The following is a 16390-nucleotide window of genomic DNA, read 5'->3' on the forward strand; positions in this document are numbered from 1 at the left end:
AAGTATGAGAGTGCGACCACTTACGGGCTGCCATTGTACTTGTGCTCTTATAAATTGGTTGTTTCTGCTACATTATGCATGCGCGATACACTATATGGAGAGGTCATTGTAAATAAGGTCATTGTAAGCAAAATAATTTGGAGTCCTGTGTTGTCGTGCACTCTTCCTTTCTATTGATGACGGATCAGTTTTAGCACACATCAATTCAAGCTGTTAGAGTCCAAAACTTTGTTCCATTATTAAAAAAAAGTTCAAGATTCCATAGAACGGTCCTGGAAACAATATTAGGGATACATGGCCGGGATGACATGAGAACATTGAACACATTGAGTTACTATGACCACACAATCTTCACATCTGATCTGTTGAACTTACATTGCTAGGTTATGGCTAGGGTTGCTGGAAACCATTATTAGTTCCTCTCTAGAAGTACAAAAAGGGGCACAAACAAAACTAAAAAAAAATGATGCAAAGCAAATGAAAGTGAAATAGCATCTTCTGGCCTCCAGCTTGAAAACCTGTAGGAAACTTCAAGGCTATCCTTCACCGAATCCAGATCCATGGCCTTTACCACCACTAGTCCCACCATCGCGACCGCCACCCATGCCACCACCATTGCCAGAAGCATCTGCACACTTGCATACCGCGGTGTGGCCGAGGCTGGGTCATCGGAACTAGCCTCACAAGAGCCAGATCCCGTGCCACCGCTGGTGCCGTACCCACCAGAGCCTTTGTTCTCCGAACCTTGTCCGCAGCCACCGCCACCACCAATGGCCCCAGCAAGAGTAGACCCACCATTACCGTATGATGATCCTGAGCTAAATAGGCTGGAACTGGATCCCGTGCCCGACCCACCACCAAACGCAGAACCACCATATTTTGAATAGCCACCGCCTTCACCTCCGCCTCCAGCACTTACATAAACTCCACCCGAACCACTCTCACCGGACCCCGAACCAAGCCCGACCCCTGAGCCTGCACCGTTCTGGTCCGCCCCACCATTGCCCGCTCCTTGTCCCGTCCCTTGAGAACTGGAGTATCTAGCCACCCTAATGGCGTCGCTTAATCCAATGCTCAAGAGAAGAAAGAGGCTAAGTGTAACACCTCGGGTGTTAGCCTTGCATAACTTGACTTGCATAACATGAGCATGAGCATCAAGCATTCATAAATCATCATTTACAATTGAAACATTTGATCAAAACATATGAAACATTGCTTGTTATCTCGTGTTTCTTGGAACATATGCATATGATCTTGTGCAAATGAATGCAAGTGGGTAATGCTAGTCACTAAAACACCTTAGCTACACTTAGGTTAACAAAAGGAACCTTGTTCATGAAGGTCACCTTTCATGATCAAGCACTTAAGTAATATTACATGTGTTGACCTGGATAGCTCTATGAGTGACCACTGCATAAAATGATTGAATGACTTTAAAAATTTCTTAAACATGCTTAGGATATCATCATGAACAACTTTGGTATTTAAGTCTAGGGCTAGTTTGGTCATTTAGCCCTGGTTTGAGTATGTATCATGATTTCAAAGTGGCATGTTTGACTAAAGTTGAACTAGGTGTTAGAGACCTTGCATGGAGGAGTTCACTAAAGCAAAGTTGTAGTGTTTGACATAAGGAACAACTTTTATTTTTGGGTCATGGACTGATTTAGCTTCTAACATGCTTGAATGGGTCCCACAAAAACCAGCAAAATCCAGCTTTCAACACTTAACGAATTTTTTCTAAGTCTAGGTTCACTGACCGACTGTTAGGCTGACATTGGGGATGATATAACTTGGTTTTGGTTGCGAATTAGAGCATAATCCTTTACGAACAATTGAAGCTGGTACATGAGTCTACAAAATTTGTTTAGGATGTTTACACGAAGGAGCCACGGATTAGCAGATATGTCGACTTGAAAACGCGCTGTCAGGCATCACCGTTCGGGTCTGTACCGACTGAATCGGCTGATTCAGTGGCCGACCGCCGTCAGGCCATGGCCGCCGCGTGGAGGAGAAACGGTCGCGCGTCACCTCTGCTCTACCCAACCAGGCCACGACGCACCCGAGCGCGGCCTTAACATCGCCAGCACCCGCCCGAGCCGTCCCGCGCCTCATTTCCCATTTTCTGCTCCGTCTTCCTCGCCGCCGCGACAGCCGAGCTCGGCCCGCACCTCCGCCGTCGCCATAGCCAACGCCAGCTCACCCTCACTGCTTCTCCACCCCTGCAACGCCTCCACTAGTGCCCCAGTGACCCACTGCCCCCTCCCGTGCTCGCTGACCGTGCTTGGTAAGCCACCGCAATGCGTACGACCTCGCTGGAGCTTCACCGCGAGCCCCGTCACCGTGGCCGGAGTGCCACCGTCCACCTCTCCATGCGTTAGCTAGTGCGTCGAGTGTGTCTTAGGTAGTATATGCTCGTCCGAGCTTGAGCTTGCTTCGCCGTGGCCTCCTCCGACGTGTCGCCGTCATTCCGCCCCGCCGTGCCGCCATTGTAGCCGCCGTAGTCGATAGCTCCGACGAGAAGGCCACCCACGTAGCTCAATCAATGCGCCAGGTCACCTAGGTCATGCCATGATGATGTCACCACCGGCGAGTTCGCCGTCGGCGAGCTCTGGCCGCGCCAGCGCTGTGCAGCGCTGCTGCCCTGTTTCGTGTCACTGACACGTGGGGTCCCCTGACCAGCGGGTCCCACCGGTCAGCGACAGCAGTGTTGAGGGCTAGTTCAAAAATTCCAGATTTTGATTTGTTTTGTGAATTTTGTATCTTTAGTTTGGTAGCTCCTAAATTTGTGAAATAAATGTTGTAGTGTTCCTTAGGAAATGTAGTATTTAGGAAAAATATGTTCTTGACTTGTACAGTAGAAATTTTTGGAGATTTAAATAGGGATTTGAAATATGCTTTTGAATGTATTCAAATTTGTTTATTTTATATCTAGAGTTCCTGTGCTCCAAAAATTATGAAATTTTTGTGGTAAGCTAGTATTAGCATATATAAACTCTGGTAAAAATTTGAAGACCAGTGCTTGTGTAGATTTATAGTTATAGATTTTTCTTTTATGGCTAGTCAATCCTTGCATGAATTTTTATAAATTATTTATAAGTCCCAAATTCATGAAATTTGTTGGAGGTAATCCTAGTACCATATGTATGTTAAGAAAAATAGGAAATCTGTTGCTTGACACTTTTCAATAGGATTTTCCATTTATGCTATTTCAAGCCTTGCTTCCTTGTCATTTTTGTATAGGATGTTCTACTTAGTAAAATGACATGAAATTTTTATAGTAGTCCTTTGATAGCATTAGTAAGGCACTGTAAATTTTTGAGAATTTATTAAGTACATCTGGTATATGTTTATTATTTAACCTAGATATCTAAATAAAATAATAAAGGCAATTAAATAAATAGTTTGGGCTTCACCATTATATTATCTTAATTGTATTTGGTATGCTTAAACTGTTGGTAGATTCTATGTTGTCAAATTTTGAATGATTACATGAAGTAGAAGTATTATTACTTTATATTGCATGTTAAATAGTTTCTGGACTGATTCTAGAGTGTGATGAGTTGCATGTTGAAACTGATGTGTACTGTAAAACTTGTTAATAACAAAGTTGTAGAGAATTTGATAAGCTTTCCAGAAAGTCTAGGATCACTGTTTTTGGATTAGTAGAACTCCAGTTATGAGTGAAACAAGTAGCTACTATTTGTGGCATAGTCGATGCATTGTAGAAGTAGTTAAGTAATAATCGAGAAGAGATATGCACCTACTCAATCAACTTTATGCACTTGTTAACATATATGCATTCGTAATACTTATGCCATACTCATGCATCTATGATCGGAGGAAGAGATCATGTTGCTGGAATTCGAAGAAGCAGAGGAAGGGAACCAGCAGGAGGATCCGCAAGCCGCAGCTCCCGAAGGCGTGGAGCAGAACCCTAAAGAGCCTCCGGAGTGTCCTAACCACCGCCCTACTTCCTTTCTGTGAGGCAAGCCCCAGAGCATTATAAGTCTCCTAGTAATTTACAAATGTTTACTTACATATTTATGATTGATGCATTAGGTTATAAGAGTTGAATGAAACCACTTGATGCATGTACATTCCTTGTCCAAATATTACACCTGCAACCGGTATAGGTCCAGGATCGAATATATATGCTTAGCCATGCTTAGCCCGGTAGAAGTCGGGTGATGTCCTGTCACCTGCGAGATATAGGTGGATACCGGAGCACGGTTGGGTATATTTGCTATCATGGAACAAGAACCATGGGGTAAAAGTAAATCGAGACCGGACGGGAAGTCGATAGAGAAGCGACAAGACATGGAGGTCTTGGGTGTGGATTTATCCCCGTCCATGTCGATTAAGGACCATACCGTTGTTGGCGCTTCTGACAAGATTGAACGCATGCCTCTCACTTAGCTGGCCGGATAACTCGTTCCGACCACGAAGCCGAGTAATTCAACTCAGGCCGGGAATCGTTCTGTTGTGCGCTCCTTCCGGGGAACGATTAGACTGAGCCCAAGGGCAGGCTTGGCCTGAGCATCCTGGCATCTGGTGTTCCAGATTGTGTGGTGCAGTATGGACCCGTGAAATGTGTACCGGAGTTGTACCAAAGGTGACCTAAGGCTATCATGGCTGGTAGACCTGGGTTTGTGTTAGGAATAAATTCCCAGCTGGTTGAAATCGATTCGAATCGCCGTCTCTCCCGGATAGTGAGAAACTTGGCTAGTCCCAACATCGTAGCAACTATATTATGAAACATGATGGTTCAGATGAATATGGAATTACAAAACCTGCTATGGTTACTATTGTATGCTTCTAAATGATATACCACATGTTTGGCACAGGATAGTTGCTAATCTAGAAATGGATAGTTATAATTAACTTGATAAAGGAATCATAATTGTGCAACGGGTAATTACCTTTTACACAAAATGTTGTCAAGTTACGTCCACTTATACAGCCTTGCATAATCCTTGGAGTCATTTTATTTCTGGTTCATGACGAGTAAGTCTAGCTGAGTACCTTCTTGTACTCAGTGTTTATTTTCCCATTGTTGTAGATGGCACTGTGTATCATGGTTATTGCAAAAGTTGCTTCTATCCCGCTGTGGATGAGGAGTAAGCCTTGGGCAGGCTTCCTTAGTAATTCCTATCTTTGCTTTTGTGGACCGTGATCTGGCTTGGCACTGTATCAAACTATGTTGGAAACTTTATCTTCGAACTTATTTGCTTCCGCTTTATTTATCAAACTTGGTTTGTAATAACTTTTTATTCGTACTCTGTTGACGAAAGGTATCTATGAACTTTATGTAATTTGTGGCATGTATGTTGAATCCTGTACGATCTTGGTTGTTGTAAATCGTTTATCGAGACCCGTCGCGGTACTCGACGGACTACCGGGTTTATATGGGTTCAAGTATGACAGTGCGACCGCTTGTGGATTTGCCATTGTACTTGTATCCTTATAAATTGGTCGGTTCTTCGATAGCTGGTATCAGAGCAAGATTCAACGTTATTTGTCACAAGTGTATTTAAAACAAAAGTTTTTGTTTTCCAAAAACCTTTCTCTAGCAACTAATAGTGCTATAATAGGTATTTGAAATCTAAAGTGTGCCAATGATCACTTTCCTTATGCCCAAATTAAGGACTATTAGGTGGCTATTTAAGTACTAACATGGGGATTTTTACTTCGTCGTCCATACGGCGTGCTATTGTATGGATGCCATTCACTTGAGTGGTAATGTATGGATCAAATGCCTCTACGCCAAGGTAAGATGAGTGTATGACCGCAAGATGTGAGTATGCGGTCGGGAAGAGTTAGCTTTGGTACGGCTATGTATACATGCTTGCATGTGTATATGGTACGTATTTAATTGTGGTTTAAATTATTGTTGGGTAGATTGATACGGAAGTATATGTATGGGTATACATATATGGATGTATTTACAATTACATTCTGCATATTCATTATGGGTTTAGGGCTAAAATGAAATCTTATGCAGGTACACTAACAACAAAACGTGTAGCTCGACTAGTTACGATATATATGAGAGAACGTATGTATGCCACCGTGTCTACCATTAGAAACAAATTTTTCCTAAGTTTGTGAGGACGTACGGAACGCGCATGCATCATGTTAAATTACCATTCACATAACTACATTGTTCCTCCCCTTATAAAATTCTTACTCGGTTATGTAACTCTTATCCATTATGGCATTGTCTCACCAAAGGGTACATGTTAATGGTGCAGATGGCACGCACCAAGCAGACTGCTCGCAAGTCCACCGGAGGCAGAGCTCCTAGCCGTCAACTTGCTCCACGTACCCGTCAACGTCACACGTTCCTTGGAGAGTTTGGGATGCCTACACTCTTGTGGAGAGTGCTCAGCTATGTAGGCTATCCTGATGGAATGGAACCCCGCTACTTCTAGGCGAATGAGCAGTTGGGAGAAGGTCTCTTAGTTACTGTGGAGGCCGTTGTTTGTCCCCGAGGTGACGATTCTGAGTGGACAGGTTGGTGTTATGAGTCAACTGGCAGGACTGCTGAAGAAGCAGCTGGCAGAGCAGCATTTGGGATCCTGAGGGATATCATGGATCGTTTTCCTCAGGAGCTGGCAGCCGCTTTGGTTGGAGTTTTTCCGAGGGGCAATCCCTCCACTGACTCATGGCAGCAGGCAAGAGGAAGATCTTTGGAGATTGGTGCAGCAGAAGGGCAGAACATCGATAACCCTTCCATGAGCGCCATGTTCGCAATGATGAGAGTGTTAGATGGAGTAGAAGGTAGCCTCAGACGTGTGTCTGGTGCTCTTGGTCATGCCCGTGAGGACCGACGTCAGCTTCAGAGGGAGCATGACGCCGAGATTGAGAGGCTCACTGATGAGATGACTCGGTTAACTCACCAGCGAAATGCAGCTTGGTCCAGGGAAGATGTCCTGAGAGCTCAACAGTTTGAGCTAGGACAGCAGCTGGCCAATGCGGAAGAATACAATGATAATCTGCATGAAGAGGTTCATCTACTGAACAATCAGCTCCACCCTTATGTCCCACCTGGAGCCACAGAAATGGATCTAGAAGGGTACAAGGAAGAAGAAGTGGAGCCTGAAGAAGAAGTAGAACCTGAGGAAGGAGATGATTCTGCGTTTGACCTCAATAGTGATCATGATGAGGATTAGATCGCTTAGCACTTAGTGGAAGGACTAATGTATCACCTTTATTCATGTAATGGACCTATAGTTCGAAGTTGGCAGTAGTAACTAGACGATCATGTAATGTTAATCGCACGTTTGGATGAACGTCAATGCAATTCCAGTTCTTTGTCGGTAATCACGCTTTAAATTTGCATGCGTTATGAGCACGATAAGTGGTCAAATTGGTGATGTCATGTTGCGAGAATGAATTATTATGCCTCTGTTTTTATTGTGATTTTGAGAATTTTCTCCAGTAATTTCAGTTTGGCATGAGTACAAAATTCCTCTGCAATCTCTTGACCTCAACCAATAATCGCTTATTGTTGCAACTTCACAGATGACGCGCACCCGTGCTAGAGCTGGTGGCAGCCAGGATGGCAACCAGGATGACTTGCCACCCCCACCGCCACAGTCTGCTCAGGAATTCTTTACCCAGTTCCTGGGTAGCCAGAGGACAATGGAAGAAGCTTTGCGCCTCATCGCGCAAAACACTGCTCGTGGCCACCCACAGCAACCGGGGGCCGAGCCAAATCAGCACAGTTCATTCAAGGAGTTTCTGGACACGAAGCCTCCGATCTTCAAGGTGGCTGAGGAACCACTACAGGCCGATGAGTGGCTGAATACCATCGAGCAGAAATTTCGTCTGCTAAGGGTCACCAAGCACCTAAAAGCTGAATATGCTTCTCATCAGCTGCAAGGACCAGCAGGAATCTGGTGGACACATTTCCTGTCATCCTTGCCTGCTAATGCGAGAGTGACCTGGGAACAATTCAAGCTAGCTTTTAGGGGACACCATATTCCCCCAGGCCTGATGCGCATGAAAGCAGTCGAATTTATGAGGCTCACTCAGGGAACAAAGTCACTCACAGAATATATGCACGCATTCAACAACTTGTCAAGATATGCTCCAAGTTTCGTGGATACCGAGGAGAAAAAGATAGAAAGTTTCAAGCGAGGGTTGGGTACCAAATTAATGAAGACTATGGCAAATTCTCAATGTGCCACGTACAATGAGTTTATTAGCGATGCCTTGACCCAAGAAAACCACAACAACATGCATGCAGTTGCTAAAGGTCGCAAAAGGACGTATGAAGTCGGTGCCTCCGGATCTTTCCAGTCAAAAGCGCCTATCACCGCTAGGCCACAATTTCGTCCACCTGCACCCAAGTTTAGGCCTCCACCACCGAAAGCTCAGAATAATAGGCCATAGAAACCATTTTGTAAGGCGTTCACTATTGCCTTACCAAAAGGAAATGGTAATCAGGACAGCTCCACCGGATTCAGAAGTAATCAACCATGTTTCAACTGCAACCAACTGGGTCATTGGTCCAAGGAGTGCCCCCACCCCAAGAGGAATGGCAACCCAAATCAGAACAATCAGAGGCAGGTGAATGCCAGGGCACGTCAGGGACAAGTGCATTATACCACTATGGAGGAAGTGTCCGCCGGAGAAGTTGTCACGGCTGGTATGTTTCTCGTCAACAAGCATCCTGCTGTTGTTTTATTTGATTCGGGAGCTTCTCATTCATTTATGAGTCAAGCATTTGCATCTAGACATGATCAAGAAATAATTGAAGTAAGCAAAGGGGGTTTTAACATAAGTTCAGCAGGGGGAACTGTTGCTACCAAAAAGATAGTAAAAAATGTACTCATCTTGATACAAGGGAGGGAGTATACCACAGATTTGATAATATTGCCGGGGTTGTCGATAAGTGTAATCTTAGGCATGAATTGGATGAAGTATCATGGTGCTCTTATTGACACCAGCACCCGTACTATTATGTTGAGAGAACCCACGAGAGGGAATGCTTTTCTAGTCCCACTCTCCCGCGATTTTGAACCCCAACATTTAGCCTGTGCTATCCAAACCACCACCATATGTGATATCCCCGTGGTTTGTGAGTTTCCGGATGTATTCCCAGAAGAATTACCAGGTCTACCCCTGGATAGGGACGTGGAATTTAAGATTGAATTAGTGCCAGGTACCGCACCCATATCCAGAAGGTCCTATAGAATGCCACCCAATGAGTTAGTGGAACTTAAAGTTCAATTGCAAGATCTATTGGACAAGGGTCTTATCCAACCTAGCTCATCTCCGTGGGGATGCCTAGCCTTGTTTGTGAAAAAGAAGGATAAGTCACTGAGAATGTGTGTAGATTGCAGACCACTCAATGCGGTGACCATCAAGAACAAATATCCGTTGCCCCGCATAGACATCTTGTTCGATCAGCTAGCGAAGGCAAAGGTATTCTCCAAAATTGACTTGAGATCAGGTTACCATCAGATAAAGATCAGACCGGAGGATATACCTAAAACTGCTTTCTCTACTAGGTACGGCTTATATGAGTATTTGGTTATGTCTTTCGGACTAACAAATGCTCCAGCCTATTTCATGTACCTGATGAACTCGGTATTCATGCCCGAACTTGATAAGTTCGTGGTCGTGTTTATCGATGACATATTGATTTATTCAGAAAATGAGTCAGATCATGAAGAGCATCTGAGGATTGTCCTATCCAGATTGAGGGAGCATAAGCTATATGCCAAGTTTAGCAAATGTGAATTTTGGATGAGCAAAGTACCTTTCTTAGGTCACATTTTATCAAGAGATGGAATCTCAGTAGACCCATCAAAAGTACAAGAGGTCATGGATTGGAAAGCCCCAACTTCGGTTCATGAAGTTTGGAGTTTTCTAGGGTTAGCAGGATACTATCATCGGTTTATTCCAGACTTCTCAAAGATAGCTAAGCCTATGACCAGACTACTTCAGAAAGATGAGAAATACAAATGGACACCAGAATGTGAAACAGCTTTTCACACCCTCAGAACTTTGTTGACTACAGCGCCTGTGCTAGCACAACCAGACATTGAAAAGCCTTTTGATGTATTTTGTGATGCATCAGGAATAGGTTTGGGATGTGTGCTTATGCAAGAAGGGAGAGTAATTGCATATGCCTCACGGCAATTGAGAAAACATGAAGTCAACTACCCTACACATGATTTGGAACTTGCAGCCGTTGTCCATGCATTAAAGATATGGAGACATTACTTGTTGGGCAATGTATGTCATATCTATATTGACCACAAAAGCCTCAAGTATATCTTTACCTAGCCTGAGCTGAACATGAGACAACAAAGATGGTTAGAATTAATTAAGGACTATAATTTGGAAGTGCATTACCATCCGGGTAAAGCTAATGTAGTAGCCGATGCACTTAGTCGAAAGTCCCATTGCAACACTGTGGAAGCACTATTGGAAGATGGATTCAACTTGCTACATCCTACTGTACTACACAATATCACCATCAGTTGTTCGCTTGAGGGCAAAATCATAGAGCTACAGCAGACAGATGTAGGAATAAGTCACATCAAGAGAAAAATGCAAGAGCAGGAAACCAAACATTTTAGATTGGATGAAAGAGGTGTATTATGGTTTGAGGACTGGCTAGTGGTACCAAAAGACCGGGAGCTAAGGAATCAAATCTTAGAGGAAGCTCACTCGTCCAAATTGTCTATCCATCCGGGTAGTAGTAAAATGTATCAAGATCTAAGAACCTGTTTTTGGTGGACCAAGATGAAGAAAGAGATCACAGCCTATGTTGCTAGGTGTGATAACTACAGTAGAGTGAAAGCCGTCCATATGAAAACCGCTGGATTACTTCAGCCATTGCATATTCTAGGATGGAAATGGGAGGAAATCAGCATGGATTTTATCATAGGCCTTCCAACAACGCCACAAGGTCACGATTCAATCTGGGTCATTGTTGATCGTCTCACCAAGTCAGCACACTTTATACCCGTGAACACGCGGTATATAGTTGGGAAATACGCTGAGATATATGTATCCCAGATCGTGAGATTGCATGGAGTACCCAGGACCATAATCTCAGATAGAGGACCACAGTTCATAGCTCGTTTCTGGGAGCACTTACACCAGGCTTTGGAAACTAAGCTAATCAGAAGTTCAGCTTATCATCCGCAAACTTCAGGACAGACAGAGCGAGTGAACCAAATCCTAGAAGATTTACTTAGAGCTTGTGTTATATCTTCAAAAGGTTCATGAGAGAAATGGTTACCTTTAGCTGAATTCTCCTATAACAACAGTTATCAAGCGAGTATCAAAATGGCTCCATTTGAAGCCTTGTATGGCAGAAAGTGCAGAACTCCCTTGAATTGGATTGAGCCTGGTGAAAGGAGATACTTTGGTATTGATTTTGTCAATGAAGCCGAAGAACAAGTACGTATCATCCAACAACACATGAAGGCAGTTCAATCAAGACAGAAGAGTTATGCCGATAGGAGAAGAAGACCACTGACTTTTGAAGTGGGTGACTATGTATACTTGAGAGTATCACCCATGAAAGGTGTGAAAAGATTTGGGATGAAAAAGAAGCTTTCACCAAGATATGTAGGGCCATACAAAATTTTGGAACAAAAAGGAAATGTTGCATATAAGCTACAACTACCACCAGAGATGAGTGCAATCTTTGATGTGTTCCATGTTTCTCAGCTAAAGAAATGTCTTCGAGTACCTGAAGAGGCGATTGCACCCACCAACGTGTAGCTTCAATCGGATTTGACCTATGAAGAAAAGCCAATTCGAGTAGTAGAAGAGATGGAGAGAGTGACAAGGAGTAAGATTATTAAGTTTTATAAGGTGGTGTGGAACAATCATAGTGAACAAGATGCTACGTGGGAAAGAGAAGATTATCTACGAGAAGTTTATCCCGCCTTTTTCCAAGAATGGTAGGTCTTGCAAATCTCGGGATGAGATTTTTATAAGGGGGAGGGGCTGTAACACCTCAGGTGTTAGCCTTGCATAACTTGACTTGCATAACATGAGCATGAGCATCAAGCATTCATAAATCATCATTTACAATTGAAACATTTGATTGAAACATATGAAACATTGCTTGTTATCTCGTGTTTCTTGGAACATATGCATATGATCTTGTGCAAATGAATGCAAGTGGGTAATGCTAGTCACTAAAACACCTTAGCTACACTTAGGTTAACAAAAGGAACCTTGTTCATGAAGGTCACCTTTCATGATCAAGCACTTAAGTAATATTACATGTGTTGACCTGGATAGCTCTATGAGTGACCACTGCATAAAATGATTGAATGACTTTGAAAATTTATTAAACATGCTTAGGATATCATCATGAACAACTTTGGTATTTAAGGCTAGGGCTAGTTTGGTCATTTAGCCCTGGTTTGAGTATGTATCATGATTTCAAAGTGGCATATTTGACTAAAGTTGAACTAGGTGTTAGAGACCTTGCATGGAGGAGTTCACTAAAGCAAAGTTGTAGTGTTTGACATAAGGAACAACTTTTATTTTTGGGTCATGGACTGATTTAGCTTCTAACATGCTTGAATGGGTCCCACAAAAACCAGCAAAATCCAGCTTTCAACACTTAACGAATTTTTTCTAAGTCTAGGTTCACTGACCGACTGTCAGGCTGACATTGGGGATGATATAACTTGGTTTTGGTTGCGAATTAGAGCATAATCCTTTAAGAACAATTGAAGCTAGTACCTGAGTCTACAAAATTTGTTTAGGATGTTTACACGAAGGAGCCACGGATTAGCAGATATGTCGACTTGAAAACGCGCTGTCAGGCATCACCGTTCGGGTCTGTACCGACTGAATCGGCTGATTCAGTGGCCGACCGCCGTCAGGCCATGGCCGCCGCGTGGAGGAGAAATGGCCACGCGTCGCCTCTACTCTGCCCAGCCAGGCCACGACGCGCCCGAGCGTGGCTTTAACATCGCCAGCGCCCGCCCGAGCCGTCCCACGCCTCATTTCCCATTTTCTGCTCCGTCTTCCTCGCCGCCGCGATAGCCGAGCTCGGCCCGCACCTCTGCCGTCACCATAGCCAACGCCAGCTCGCCCTCGCTGCTTCTCCACCCCTGCAACGCCTCCACTAATGCCCCAGCGACCCACTGCCTCCTCCCGTGCTCGTTGACCATGCTTGGTAAGCCACCGCAACGCGTACGACCTCGCCGGAGCTTCACCGCGAGCCCCATCACCGTGGCCGGAGCGCCATCGTCCACCTCTCCATGCATTAGCTAGTGCGTCGAGTGCGTCTTAGGTAGTATATGCTCGTCCGAGCTTGAGCTTGCTTCGTCGTGGCCTCCTCCGACGTGTCGCCGTCGTTCTGCCCCGCCATGCCGCCATTGTAGCCGCCGTAGTCGATAGCTCCGACGAGAAGGCCACCCACGTAGCTCAATCAATGCGCCAGGTCACCTAGGTCATGCCGTGATGATGTCACCGCCGGCGAGTTCGCTGTCGGCGAGCTCTGGCCGCGCCAGCGCTGTGTAGCACCGCTGCCCTGTTTTGTGTCACTGACGCGTGGGGTCCCCTGACCAGCGGGTCCCACCGGTCAGCGACAGCAGTGTTGAGGGCTAGTTCAAAAATTCCAGATTTTGATTTGTTTTGTGAATTTTGTATCTTCAGTTTGGTAGCTCCTAAATTTGTGAAATAAATGTTGTAGTGTTCCTTAGGAAATGTAGTATTTAGGAAAAATATGTTCTTGACTTGTACAGTAGAAATTTTTGGAGATTTAAATAGGGATTTGAAATGTGCTTTTGAATGTATTCAAATTTGTTTATTTTATATCTAGAGTTCCTTTGCTCCAAAAATTATGAAATTTTTGTGGTAAGCTAGTATTAGCATATATGAACTCTGGTAAAAATTTGAAGACCAGTGCATGTGTAGATTTATAGTTATAGATTTTTCTTTTATGGCTAGTCAATCCTTGCATGAATTTTTATAAATTATTTATAAGTCCAAAATTCATGAAATTTGTTGGAGGTAATCCTAGTACCATATGTATGTTAAGAAAAATAGGAAATCTGTTGCTTGACACTTTTCAATAGGATTTTCCATTTATGCTATTTCAAGCCTTGCTTCCTTGTCATTTTTGTATAGGATGTTCTACTTAGTAAAATGACATGAAATTTTTATAGTAGTCCTTTGATAGCATTAGTAAGGCACTGTAAATTTTTGAGAATTTATTAAGTACATCTGGTATATGTTTATTATTTAACCTAGATATCTAAATAAAATAATAAAGGCAATTAAATAAATAGTTTGGGCTTCACCATTATATTATCTTAATTGTATTTGGTATGCTTAAACTGTTGGTAGATTCTATGTTGTCAAATTTTGAATGATTACATGAAGTAGAAGTATTATTACTTTATATTGCATGTTAAATAGTTTCTGGACTGATTCTAGAGTGTGATGAGTTGCATGTTGAAACTGATGTGTACTATAAAACTGGTTAATAACAAAGTTGTAGAGAATTTGATAAGCTTTCCAGAAAGTCTAGGATCACTGTTTTTGGATTAGTAGAACTCCAGTTATGAGTGAAACAAGTAGCTACTGTTTGTGGCATAGTCGATGCATTGTAGAAGTAGTTAAGTAATAATCGAGAAGAGATATACACCTACCCAATCAACTTTATGCACTTGTTAACATATATGCATTCGTAATACTTATGCCATACTCATGCATCTAGGATCGGAGGAAGAGATCACGTTGCTGGAATTCGAAGAAGCAGAGGAAGGGAACCAGCAGGAGGATCCGCAAGCCGCAGCTCCCGAAGGCGTGGAGCAGAACCCTGAAGAGCTTCCGGAGTGTCCTGACCACCGCCCTACTTCCTTTCTGTGAGGCAAGCCCCGGAGCATTATAAGTCTCCCAGTAATTTACAAATGTTTACTTACATATTTATGATTGATGCATTAGGTTATAAGAGTTGAATGAAACCACTTGATGCATGTACATTCCTTGTCCAAATATTACACCTGCAACCGGTATAGGTCCAGGATCGAATATATATGCTTAGCCATGCTTAGACCGGTAGAAGTCGGGTGATGTCCTGTCACCTGCGAGATATAGGTGGATACCGGAGCATGGTTGGCTATATTTGCTATCGTGGAACAAGAACCATGGGGTAAAAGTAAATCGAGACCGGACAGGAAGTCGATAGAGAAGCGACAAGACATGGAGGTCTTGGGTGTGGATTTATCCCCGTCTATGTCGATTAAGGACCGTACCGTTGTTGGCGCTTCTGACAAGATTGAACGCATGCCTCTCACTTAGCTGGCCGGATAACTCGTTCCGACCGCGAAGCCGAGTAATTCAACTTAGGCCGGGAATCATTCTGTTGTGCGCTCCTTCCGGGGAACGATCAGACTGAGCCCAAGGGCAGGCTTGGCCTGAGCATCCTAGCATCTGGTGTTCCAGATTGTGCGGCGCAGTACGGACCCGCGAAATGTGTACCGGAGTTGTACCAAAGGTGACCTAAGGCTATCGTGGCTGGTAGACCTGGGTTTGTGTTAGGAATAAATTCCCAGCTGGTTGAAATCGATTCGAATCGCCGCCTCTCCCGGATAGTGAGAAACTTGGCTAGTCCCAACATCGTAGCAACTATATTATGAAACATGATGGTTCAGATGAATATGGAATTACAAAACCTGCTATGGTTACGATTGTATGCTTCTAAATGATATACCACATGTTTGGCACAGGATAGTTGCTAATCTAGAAATGGATAGTTATAATTAACTTGATAAAGGAATCATAATTGTGCAACGGGTAATTGCCTTTTACGCAAAATGTTGTCAAGTTACGTCCACTTATACAGCCTTGCATAATCCTTGGAGTCATTTTATTTCTGGTTCATGACGGGTAAGTCTAGCTGAGTACCTTCTTGTACTCAGGGTTTATTTTCCCATTGTTGCAGATGGCACTGTGTATCATGGTTATTGCAAAAGTTGCTTCTATCCCACTGTGGATGAGGAGTAAGCCTTGGGCAGGCTTCCTTATTAATTCCTATCTTTGCTTTTGTGGACCGTGATCTGGCTTGGCACTATATCAAACTATGTTGGAAACTTTATCTTCGAACTTATTTGCTTCCGCTTTATTTATCAAACTCGGTTTGTAATAACTTTTTATTCGTACCCTGTTGACGAAAGGTATCTGTGAACTTTATGTAATTTGTGGCATGTATGTTGAATCCTGTACGATCTTGGTTGTTGTAAATCGTTTATCGAGACCTGTCGTGGTACTCGACGGACTACCGAGTTTATATGGGTTCAAGTATGACAGTGCGACCGCTTGCGGATTTGCCATTGTACTTGTATCCTTATAAATTGGTCGGTTCTGCGACACTAAGTGCTACAAGATTGAT

At 43.6% G+C, this 16390-nt stretch overlaps 1 pseudogene; it reads right to left on the minus strand.

The window, feature by feature from the left end:
* Positions 1–536: 536 nt before the first annotated feature.
* LOC136536637 (glycine-rich cell wall structural protein 2-like) lies at positions 537–1162 on the minus strand (annotated as a pseudogene).
* Positions 1163–16390: the final 15228 nt, after the last annotated feature.

This window comes from Miscanthus floridulus, chromosome 2 (genome assembly GCF_019320115.1).
Source record: "Miscanthus floridulus cultivar M001 chromosome 2, ASM1932011v1, whole genome shotgun sequence".
Classification (NCBI taxonomy): Eukaryota; Viridiplantae; Streptophyta; class Magnoliopsida; order Poales; family Poaceae; genus Miscanthus; species Miscanthus floridulus.